Below are 9,954 nucleotides of genomic sequence, written 5' to 3' on the forward strand. Positions count from 1 at the left end.
TTAAAATGCTGCTAACAAAAATTTTCTAAAATATGTTTTTTCTCGAGATATTTTAAATTTTGTTTTAACAACACAATTATTTTGTTTTATTATGACCTTTCTATAAGTTATTCGCGATTCCCCATCAACAACAATAAGAATAAAAAACGACGGAACACGAGTTCAATGAAAACTCCTTGTCGTCACTAAATCAAATGATCGATGAATTTGATTGTGATGCTTGAAGTTGGTGTATCAGTTAAGTGGTGTATTTTAATAGAATTATTCATATTGTCTCCTTCATATGGCGTTTTTATGTTTGTACATATGTATTAAATAATCTTATTAATTAATAATTAATAAATTGATAACAAAATAAGTTTCCCATTTGATGTCTTGCCAAATTTGTTCTCCTAGTTGACAAACATAAATAGAGATCAAAATAAAATATCAATATGATGCTGACATCAAAATAGATTCCTACTGGCTACATACTACCCTTTCGGGATATTAAAAGTAGAACAGTTTCTCACGGAAATTAAATGCGACACGATCACGATTATTCTGTGTTATCGACGACGGATCACGAGCTCAAAGAAAACTCTTTGGCGCTGCTAAATCAAATTATCGATAAATTTGCTTGTGATGCTTGAAAATGGTGTATCAGTTAAGAGACGTATTATAATAGAATTACTCATATTGACAACTTCATTCGGCCTTTTTTATGTTTGTACATATGTATTAAAGAAGATTGATTGCTCACTTAGTTGTGGACAATTCGTACCGAAACGACTCGAAGCAATTTTTCGAAAGCACTCATAAGTTTTAAAAAGTTAGTATGAAGTAGTTCCTAAACACTGAAGGATGTATGTAATTATTTCTAGTCATGCCACTAAGATAAAAAAAATCTAAAACAAATTAATGAACATTAAATGTTTCAACTTGATATGTACTCCGAAACACCCTAATATTATCTAAAAACTTCAGTCTCTACGGATCGCTCGATCGAGATACAAGTGTTTTGTTTCCAGTCCGTGCGACAAAGAGCAGTGCTAGTCCGCGTTCCAGGTTATCTTGCGCATTCTCTTCCTCTTCGAGGTTTTGGACTTTTTTTTTCTCTTGTGTGTGTGTTAACCGTTGGGCCGCATTCCTCAGCCTTTTGTTCGCAAAGCGAGGATTGAACAATAACCAGCTATATAAGCTGGACTGGTGCGTCATGGGAAACAAATATACAGATAAGTGAAATCCACTTTTTTGATACATTTACGGCTTTTTCCCGTCTGCACGGGTGCTGACCCCGTACGTTGACGGTGTCGATGGCTCCCTCCCCGAATGGCCAAATGGAGATCGAGTCGACTCCTAAGGCTCTCCCCCGACTCAAACAATATCCAGAGCTCCCGACCGGTCCCTTTATGGTCTTCTTCCGGCCCAAAACAAAATCGCTGAATCTATTTCAGATTTCGAAAGACCTGACGGAACGATTCCTTGCGGTGACCGAAATAAAAATGGCCCGCTCAGACAGGATCAGGGTCTTGTTGACTAACTCAAAGCAGGCAAACGATATTTCTTGCTGCGAGAACGTTACGAAGGACTATTACGTGTATATTCCAGCTGTAAAAGTACAGTGTGAAGGCGTTGTCACCGATGAGAGTTTGACATGTGAGGATCTGCTGCATGCGTTGACCGTTTTAGAGACCGCTTGGCTTACTTCAGCCAGTGAAAATACTTGAGTGCAAGCGTTTGCACTCAGTAGTAGTTGCGGGAGATGGTTCAAAAACGAACCCCCAATCAAACTCTTATCGGGTGACCTTCGCTGGTACCGCTTTGCCAAAATACGTCCTCTAGCACAAGGTTCGTCTGCCTGTGCGTCTGTTTGTACCGCGGGTCATGAATTGCACAAAATGTAAACAATTGGGTCACACAGCCACCCATTGTAGCAACTGTGGAAAATGCGGTCAGAATCATGTGGATGATTCGTACAGTAAGAATTCTGAGAAGTGTCCTTACTGTGCAGAGAATCTGCATGATATCTCGGCATGCCCGCGTACAAACTACGTGGGGATAAACTAGAACGTTCCCTTGCGGGACGATCCGAACATTCTTTCGCAGAAATGCTAAAGAAAGCTACGCTACCATCCTCACCAAAAATCTATACTCACTTGCCTCCTGACGAGGGCATAGCTGATGACCCACAAGAGGGAACATCTACTAGGGCGCCTAGAAGTTATAGGAAGAGGAGGAACATTTTCTCTCCTAAAGTTCCTTGTAAAGGCCAGAAGGTGTCCCTTGATGGGGCTCCGAAAGTGACATCTATTGGAAGTGTTGCAACCAAACCGAAACGAGTAGCTCCTGGTCTCGGAGGATTAAGTTCAGAGAAGGAGTTCCCAGCACTTCCAGGGACATCAAAAATCCCAAGTATTCCTTTGTTTCAGTTCGAGAATAATCACAGCACTGGAATTATCAAACTCTCGGACATAGTGGACTGGATAATAAAAACTTTCAATATAATTTAAATAACCGATCCTATTAAAAGTCTTATGTTAGCTTTTATCCCTATAGTAAGAACATTTTTGAAGCAGTTGACTGCTAAATGGCCCCTCCTTTCAGCGATTGTATTCTTCGATGGCTAACTCATCGAACGAGGTCACGGATTTAATCACTGTTCTACAGTGGAACTGCTGAAGTATCATCCCGAAAATCGATTCCTTCAAAAATTTTAATAAATAGTTTGAGTTGCGATGCATTTGCATTATGTTAACTTCAGATATAGATCTCAACTTTAACGATTTTAGTATTATTCGCCTGGATCGAGACACGCCCTATGGAGGTGTGCTTTTGGGGATCAAAAAGTGTTATTCCTTCTACAGAATGCATAGTGAAGGTTGCATTGGCTTGCTAAGCCAAACCAAGTTTCTATTTTATTAATTCAGCTCATCAGCTTAATCAGAACTCCTTTTCTTGCAGGATATAGTGATTTGGACTAGTGATTTGCTCAGAAGCCCAAATAGTGTTTTCGTTTTTTAGAGTCGCCATTTGTAACTAAATTATTTCACGCCAAATGTCGTCGTTCGAAGCCTCGCGCGCACGTGCTCTCCATTGTCCGAAGCCCAAGCACAATCAAGGCTTCGAACGTTGATTATAGTTGAACATCACTGACGATGGGAGTCTGTGTCATTATAATTATAAAGCATTCTTAACATTCGCAGTGGTTTTTTTCGATTTGAAAACTTTTGCTTCATTATTCGACTTGAAAAGAAGAATGCGTTTCGGTTTTAAGGCCGATTCAAAACATGGAAATTACGGGTATTACGAATAGCAACTCTCGATTAACGAAGTTTTAAATTCTTTTGTTCGACTTCGTACTCGGTTATGGTACAAAAACTGAAAGAAACATGTCCAGAAAATATTTTGACCCCATCAAAAAAGCTGAAATGTGATTTGAGAATCAACTGGTCGCTGTAAACTTGCTCTATAAGTAATTCGTTTAACTGTTCCACCTATTCCTTCACAAGCTTCCTTTCCGTGTGACATAGCGCGAAAATTCCATTGCTTATAAATACCAGTTTCATTTTGGAGATAAATCATATTTATGAAGCTTGGTTTATTTTTATATTGCGACGTGGATTATGAATATTTTAAATTTGTAATTTCTTAGCCGGATTCGATTTTAAAATCGATCGCCTGCACGAATCACACACATATTTTCCGATTAGGCCTTGATATACATCACTCCAATTTTCCTTCACTAAAATAATGCTTTTGTAAACTCTCTTATGATTCTTTTTATTAAAAGGGTTACAGCACGAATTTGGTTGCGGCATTTGAAGTTAAAAAAGGCTTATTCGTTTCCGTACAAGAACTGAAAGCGGAAAATTTGGCAAACATAAGATCAGCTAAAACAAGAATGAACAAGTTCTAAAGCGTTCGGACGCGGTAGGGGACCATTCATAAATTACGTAACACAAAAAGTGCCCAAAAATTGACGCTCTCTCCTCCATGTAGCAAATTGTCAGATAGGGCATTATCCCCCATCCCCTATTACATAATCAATTCAGCGAAAAAGAAATTCTTGGTTGAAAATATGTTACGTAACGTTCTAGTTTACTCTCCCTTCCCCATATGTCACATTATTGCTAATTTGTTGTATCTCCTCCCCCTCTCCCAAAAGCGTTACGTAACTTAATACTGGTCGCTAAGCATATCAAGTCGCATCTCAATCGCTTGTGTTGCTCGAGAAGAGAAAGAAATGAATGACTTTGTTTTAAAGCATCGGTCCATTTTCTTCATAACGGCATATTCAAATGAATAAAATATACTTGCTTTTTCTGAAGCGACAGTTTCACTTGAATTTGTTAATAAACACACTTATAATTAAATATTTATTATTATTTATTAAGGCTTTAACCTCGAGGATCATTCGCCTTTTTGAAAATAACGTTCATTTCAAAAATTCAAAAGCCCATTCAAAATGCATAAAAAATATATAAACCATCAAATCTTATTTCTGTCGACTATCCTGCTTCTTGTGTTTATTTTCTTTCTTGGTGGTGAGCGATGGTCGGGAGCAAAGGCGTTGTTTACTTATATAAAGGCTCGCACAGAATGAAGCCAAATCTACCAATCGAACATGTCACCGGCTACCTATTGGCTCTCAAACGTGAAACTTTTTCGCTCGATGCGCCAACTAGATTTCATTTTTGGTACCAATCAAATGATGATGAAAATATTTTCTTGCATTGATGATATAGGATGGTTCTTCTATTTTAATTGTTTTAAAATAAATATCACATAGTTTCACCAAAAGTTTGATTACAGATGATAAGAAAACACTCGTTCTTTCGTTTGACCTCAAAATATTCAGTTGAACTCAATATTTTATTGCGAATTATTGAGATCCGGAATTATTTTTGTATTGTTGAGGTTAGATTGGTTGTTTTAGATATGGAAAATGTTTGGCTAGAAATTGAATTTATCGGTGGATAACCTCTACTGCCAACACCTGCACTCTTTAATCCAGTGATTTTTGCCCACCATCGTGTTTTCTATCGAAATTCCAATATCTGAATTTCATTTTAGTATAAATTGAAACCGGATGAACGAATTTTTAGTGATGTAACAAGAAATTTACCATCTGGATATTTTTCAGAGGTAGGAAACATATTTTCTTCATCAATATTACTTTTCATTAGAAGAAATTACATTTAATTATAATATTGATTGAATTTATAAAATTCAGAATTTACTTTCCAATGTGTTTTGACAGATGAAAATAAAAACATCATCATTGCACTCCCATGCCATCTGGCGGTCGACATCCAGCGTTAGATCACGAATCGTGCAAAGTAAACAAACATACTTCTTTAGCAATGCCCTCATGCGTGCTCGCAAGGGGAGTATTGTTATTGGCAGGAAAAATATTACAATAGGAGTGAAAAACTATTTGTTTATATATTTACCTTTTCTCATTTCTTATATTGCTTACAAATATCAGCAAGTTAACAAGAACGTGATGAATGCATATTTTAATTGATTCATCGAACCTCTACAGTGCCATTGAACGACTATCAGGCTTATTTTCCCTTTTTGTATAGTTGATAAACGGAACGTCACAAAACACTCTATTATCTCATTGCGAATATTATGACATTCTTCTTCAAAGATATTTATGGTAAGTGATTTCATGAGTGTTGCCAGGTTTGATGAAACGTTTTCATTACAAGTGACGAGACTCGTGACGTCCCGAAATATTCTCTCCAGCGCGATAAAAAACAAATACGGCTTTGCGCCGCTTCGGTTCCTAGGCCTCGGTTATGCGTCTAAGCCGCATCGAAATGGTACCCCTTAAACAGAGGTTACTGAAGGGTATCGGATGGTTACCGGAACCCAGTAAAGTTCAACCGTAAAGGAGCCGGAAATCTAGCTGGTTCTAATTCGTTTTCCGACACCAGTAACACAAGCTATTCTAACTAGTCGCTCCAGCACCCCGTGGAATTCTAACAATTTCACCACCTGGGCGCCAGTTTGACGATATAAAATGAATTTTGTTTACTTTCGACAAGTTTTGATTCGAGCCAACAACATCCAGCCCTCTTAAGAATGTATCCTGCAATATGGTACACTAGATTACGTTCTGAGTTATCGAACACGCTGTCGTCAAAAATATTCAGAATACTCCAACTCCACAAGATCCACCTGAAAAAAGGAAGACATTTTAGACCAAGACTATATTTGGTACCACCTGGTTTACTTTTTCTTCCATCTGTTCATTATACTCTTTTTGATCTGATCTGATCTGATATGTTTGATTTACAGATGCCTTCGGTTAAGTTCATTAACCAATTTATATCGTCCAACTTATAAGATGATGAAGGAATTTCAGATATGAACTATGATAAAGAAAGCAACTTCAAGTTATCTTTAAATTGAAGAGCAGTTGGACGTTATTGAAGCAGTGTTCTTGAAATAAATTTACACTAAAATTTCAGTAATAATTAATTTCATTTTCTAATAAACAATGATTCAGTAAATTAGCATTAAATGTGAAATGCGTGGAACAAAATGATTTGTTAAATAACATTAAAAAAATAAAAATCAACACATAGCCAACCCTAGTTACTGTAAAAGTCTTGTTTTGGTATTATAGTATAACATTGGATTCACTGCAAATGGTTATTATTGTTCTGTTTCCGCTTAAAATAACCTGAAAAATCCGCTTAAAATAACCTGAGTCCTACGTTGACTCAAATTCTTTGAATAAATTTAAACACGTTATTTATTTATTAAATAGCATTCAATAAATCATATGATATAATGTTTGAAATAGTTTTCGCTGGGATGTTCCATTTGCCACGATAAAGTTGCTTAATTTTTCATTCAGTATGAATTTATTTTATGATTTGATCAAAGTCACTCGAAGTTACAGCAAATATTCCGGTTGCCAGAAAAAAATAAATAGTCTGTATTTCACGCAGTGTTGCGCATTCCTCTGTACGGGACTCTATATTGTATACAAACTCTAGTCGGGAGCAATGTCGTATATACAGGTCTGGCGAAGATGGCACTTTGGTATTCGTAAGATGAATCTTACATGAGTGGTGTGAGTGATCACAGTATAAATCGATTTGCTTTCGTCATACCGGTCGTTCCGCTCCCATTTAATCGTGTGACCGCTATGACGTCGACCCGTTGTGCTTCTGGATTGTTTACATATTTTGGTTGCCAACACTAGCAAACCGTGTGTTCTGCCACACCTATATATATATATATATATATATATATATATATATATATATATATATATATATATATATATATATATATATATATATATATATATATATATATATATATATATATATATATATATATATATATATATATATATATATATATATATATATATATATATATATATATATATATATATATATATATATATATATATATATATATATATATATATATATATATATATATATATATATATATATATATATATATATATATATATATATATATATATATATATATATATATATATATATATATATATATATATATATATATATATATATATATAGGTGTGGCAGAACACACGGTTTGCTAGTGTTGGCAACCAAAATATGTAAACAATCCAGAAGCACAACGGGTCGACGTCATAGCGGTCACACGATTAAATGGGAGCGGAACGACCGGTATGACGAAAGCAAATCGATTTATACTGTGATCACTCACACCACTCATGTAAGATTCATCTTACGAATACCAAAGTGCCATCTTCGCCAGACCTGTATATACGACATTGCTCCCGACTAGAGTTTGTATACAATATAGAGTCCCGTACAGAGGAATGCGCAACACTGCGTGAAATACAGACTATTTATTTTTTTCTGGCAACCGGAATATTTGCTGTAACTTCGAGTGACTTTGATCAAATCATAAAATAAATTCATACTGAATGAAAAATTAAGCAACTTTATCGTGGCAAATGGAACATCCCAGCGAAAACTATTTCAAACATTATATCATATGATTTATTGAATGCTATTTAATAAATAAATAACGTGTTTAAATTTATTCAAAGAATTTGAGTCAACGTAGGACTCAGGTTATTTTAAGCGGATTTTTCAGGTTATTTTAAGCGGAAACAGAACAATAATAACCATTTGCAGTGAAATCCAATGTTATACTATAATACCAAAACAAGACTTTTACAGTAACTAGGGTTGGCTATGTGTTGATTTTTATTTTTTTAATGTTATTTAACAAATCATTTTGTTCCACGCATTTCACATTTAATGCTAATTTACTGAATCATTGTTTATTAGAAAATGAAATTAATTATTACTGAAATTTTAGTGTAAATTTATTTCAAGAACACTGCTTCAATAACGTCCAACTGCTCTTCAATTTAAAGATAACTTGAAGTTGCTTTCTTTATCATAGTTCATATCTGAAATTCCTTCATCATCTTATAAGTTGGACGATATAAATTGGTTAATGAACTTAACCGAAGGCATCTGTAAATCAAACATATCAGATCAGATCAGATCAAAAAGAGTATAATGAACAGATGGAAGAAAAAGTAAACCAGGTGGTACCAAATATAGTCTTGGTCTAAAATGTCTTCCTTTTTTCAGGTGGATCTTGTGGAGTTGGAGTATTCTGAATATTTTTGACGACAGCGTGTTCGATAACTCAGAACGTAATCTAGTGTACCATATTGCAGGATACATTCTTAAGAGGGCTGGATGTTGTTGGCTCGAATCAAACTTGTCGAAAGTAACAAAATTCATTTTATATCGTCAAACTGGCGCCCAGGTGGTGAAATTGTTAGAATTCCACGGGGTGCTGGAGCGACTAGTTAGAATAGCTTGTGTTACTGGTGTCGGAAAACGAATTAGAACCAGCTAGATTTCCGGCTCCTTTACGGTTGAACTTTACTGGGTTCCGGTAACCATCCGATACCCTTCAGTAACCACTGTTTAAGGGGTACCATTCGATGCGGCTTAGACGCACAACCGAGGCCTAGGAACCGAAGCGGCGCAAAGCCGTATTTGTTTTTTATCGCGCTGGAAGAGACATATTTCGCGGACGTCACGAGTCTCGTCACTTGTAATGAAAACGTTTCATCAAACCTGGCAACACTCATGAAATCACTTACCATAAATATCTTTGAAGAAGAATGTCATAATATTCGCAATGAGATAATAGAGTGTTTTGTGACGTTCCGTTTATCAACTATACAAAAAAGAATAAGCCTGATAGTCGTTCAATGGCACTGTAGAGGTTCGATGAATCAATTAAAATATGCATTCATCACGTTCTTGTTAACTTGCTGATATTTGTAAGCAATATAAGAAATGAGAAAAGGTAAATATATAAACAAATAGTTTTTCACTCCTATTGTAATATTTTTCCTGCCAATAACAATACTCCCCTTGCGAGCACGCATGAGGGCATTGCTAAAGAAGTATGTTTGTTTACTTTGCACGATTCGTGATCTAACGCTGGATGTCGACCGCCAGATGGCATGGGAGTGCAATGATGATGTTTTTATTTTCATCTGTCAAAACACATTGGAAAGTAAATTCTGAATTTTATAAATTCAATCAATATTATAATTAAATGTAATTTCTTCTAATGAAAAGTAATATTGATGAAGAAAATATGTTTCCTACCTCTGAAAAATATCCAGATGGTAAATTTCTTGTTACATCACTAAAAATTCGTTCATCCGGTTTCAATTTATACTAAAATGAAATTCAGATATTGGAATTTCGATAGAAAACACGATGGTGGGCAAAAATCACTGGATTAAAGAGTGCAGGTGTTGGCAGTAGAGGTTATCCACCGATAAATTCAATTTCTAGCCAAACATTTTCCATATCTAAAACAACCAATCTAACCTCAACAATACAAAAATAATTCCGGATCTCAATAATTCGCAATAAAATATTGAGTTCAACTGAATAT

The sequence above is a fragment of the Topomyia yanbarensis genome, chromosome 3 (assembly GCF_030247195.1).
Source record: "Topomyia yanbarensis strain Yona2022 chromosome 3, ASM3024719v1, whole genome shotgun sequence".
Classification (NCBI taxonomy): domain Eukaryota; kingdom Metazoa; phylum Arthropoda; class Insecta; order Diptera; family Culicidae; genus Topomyia; species Topomyia yanbarensis.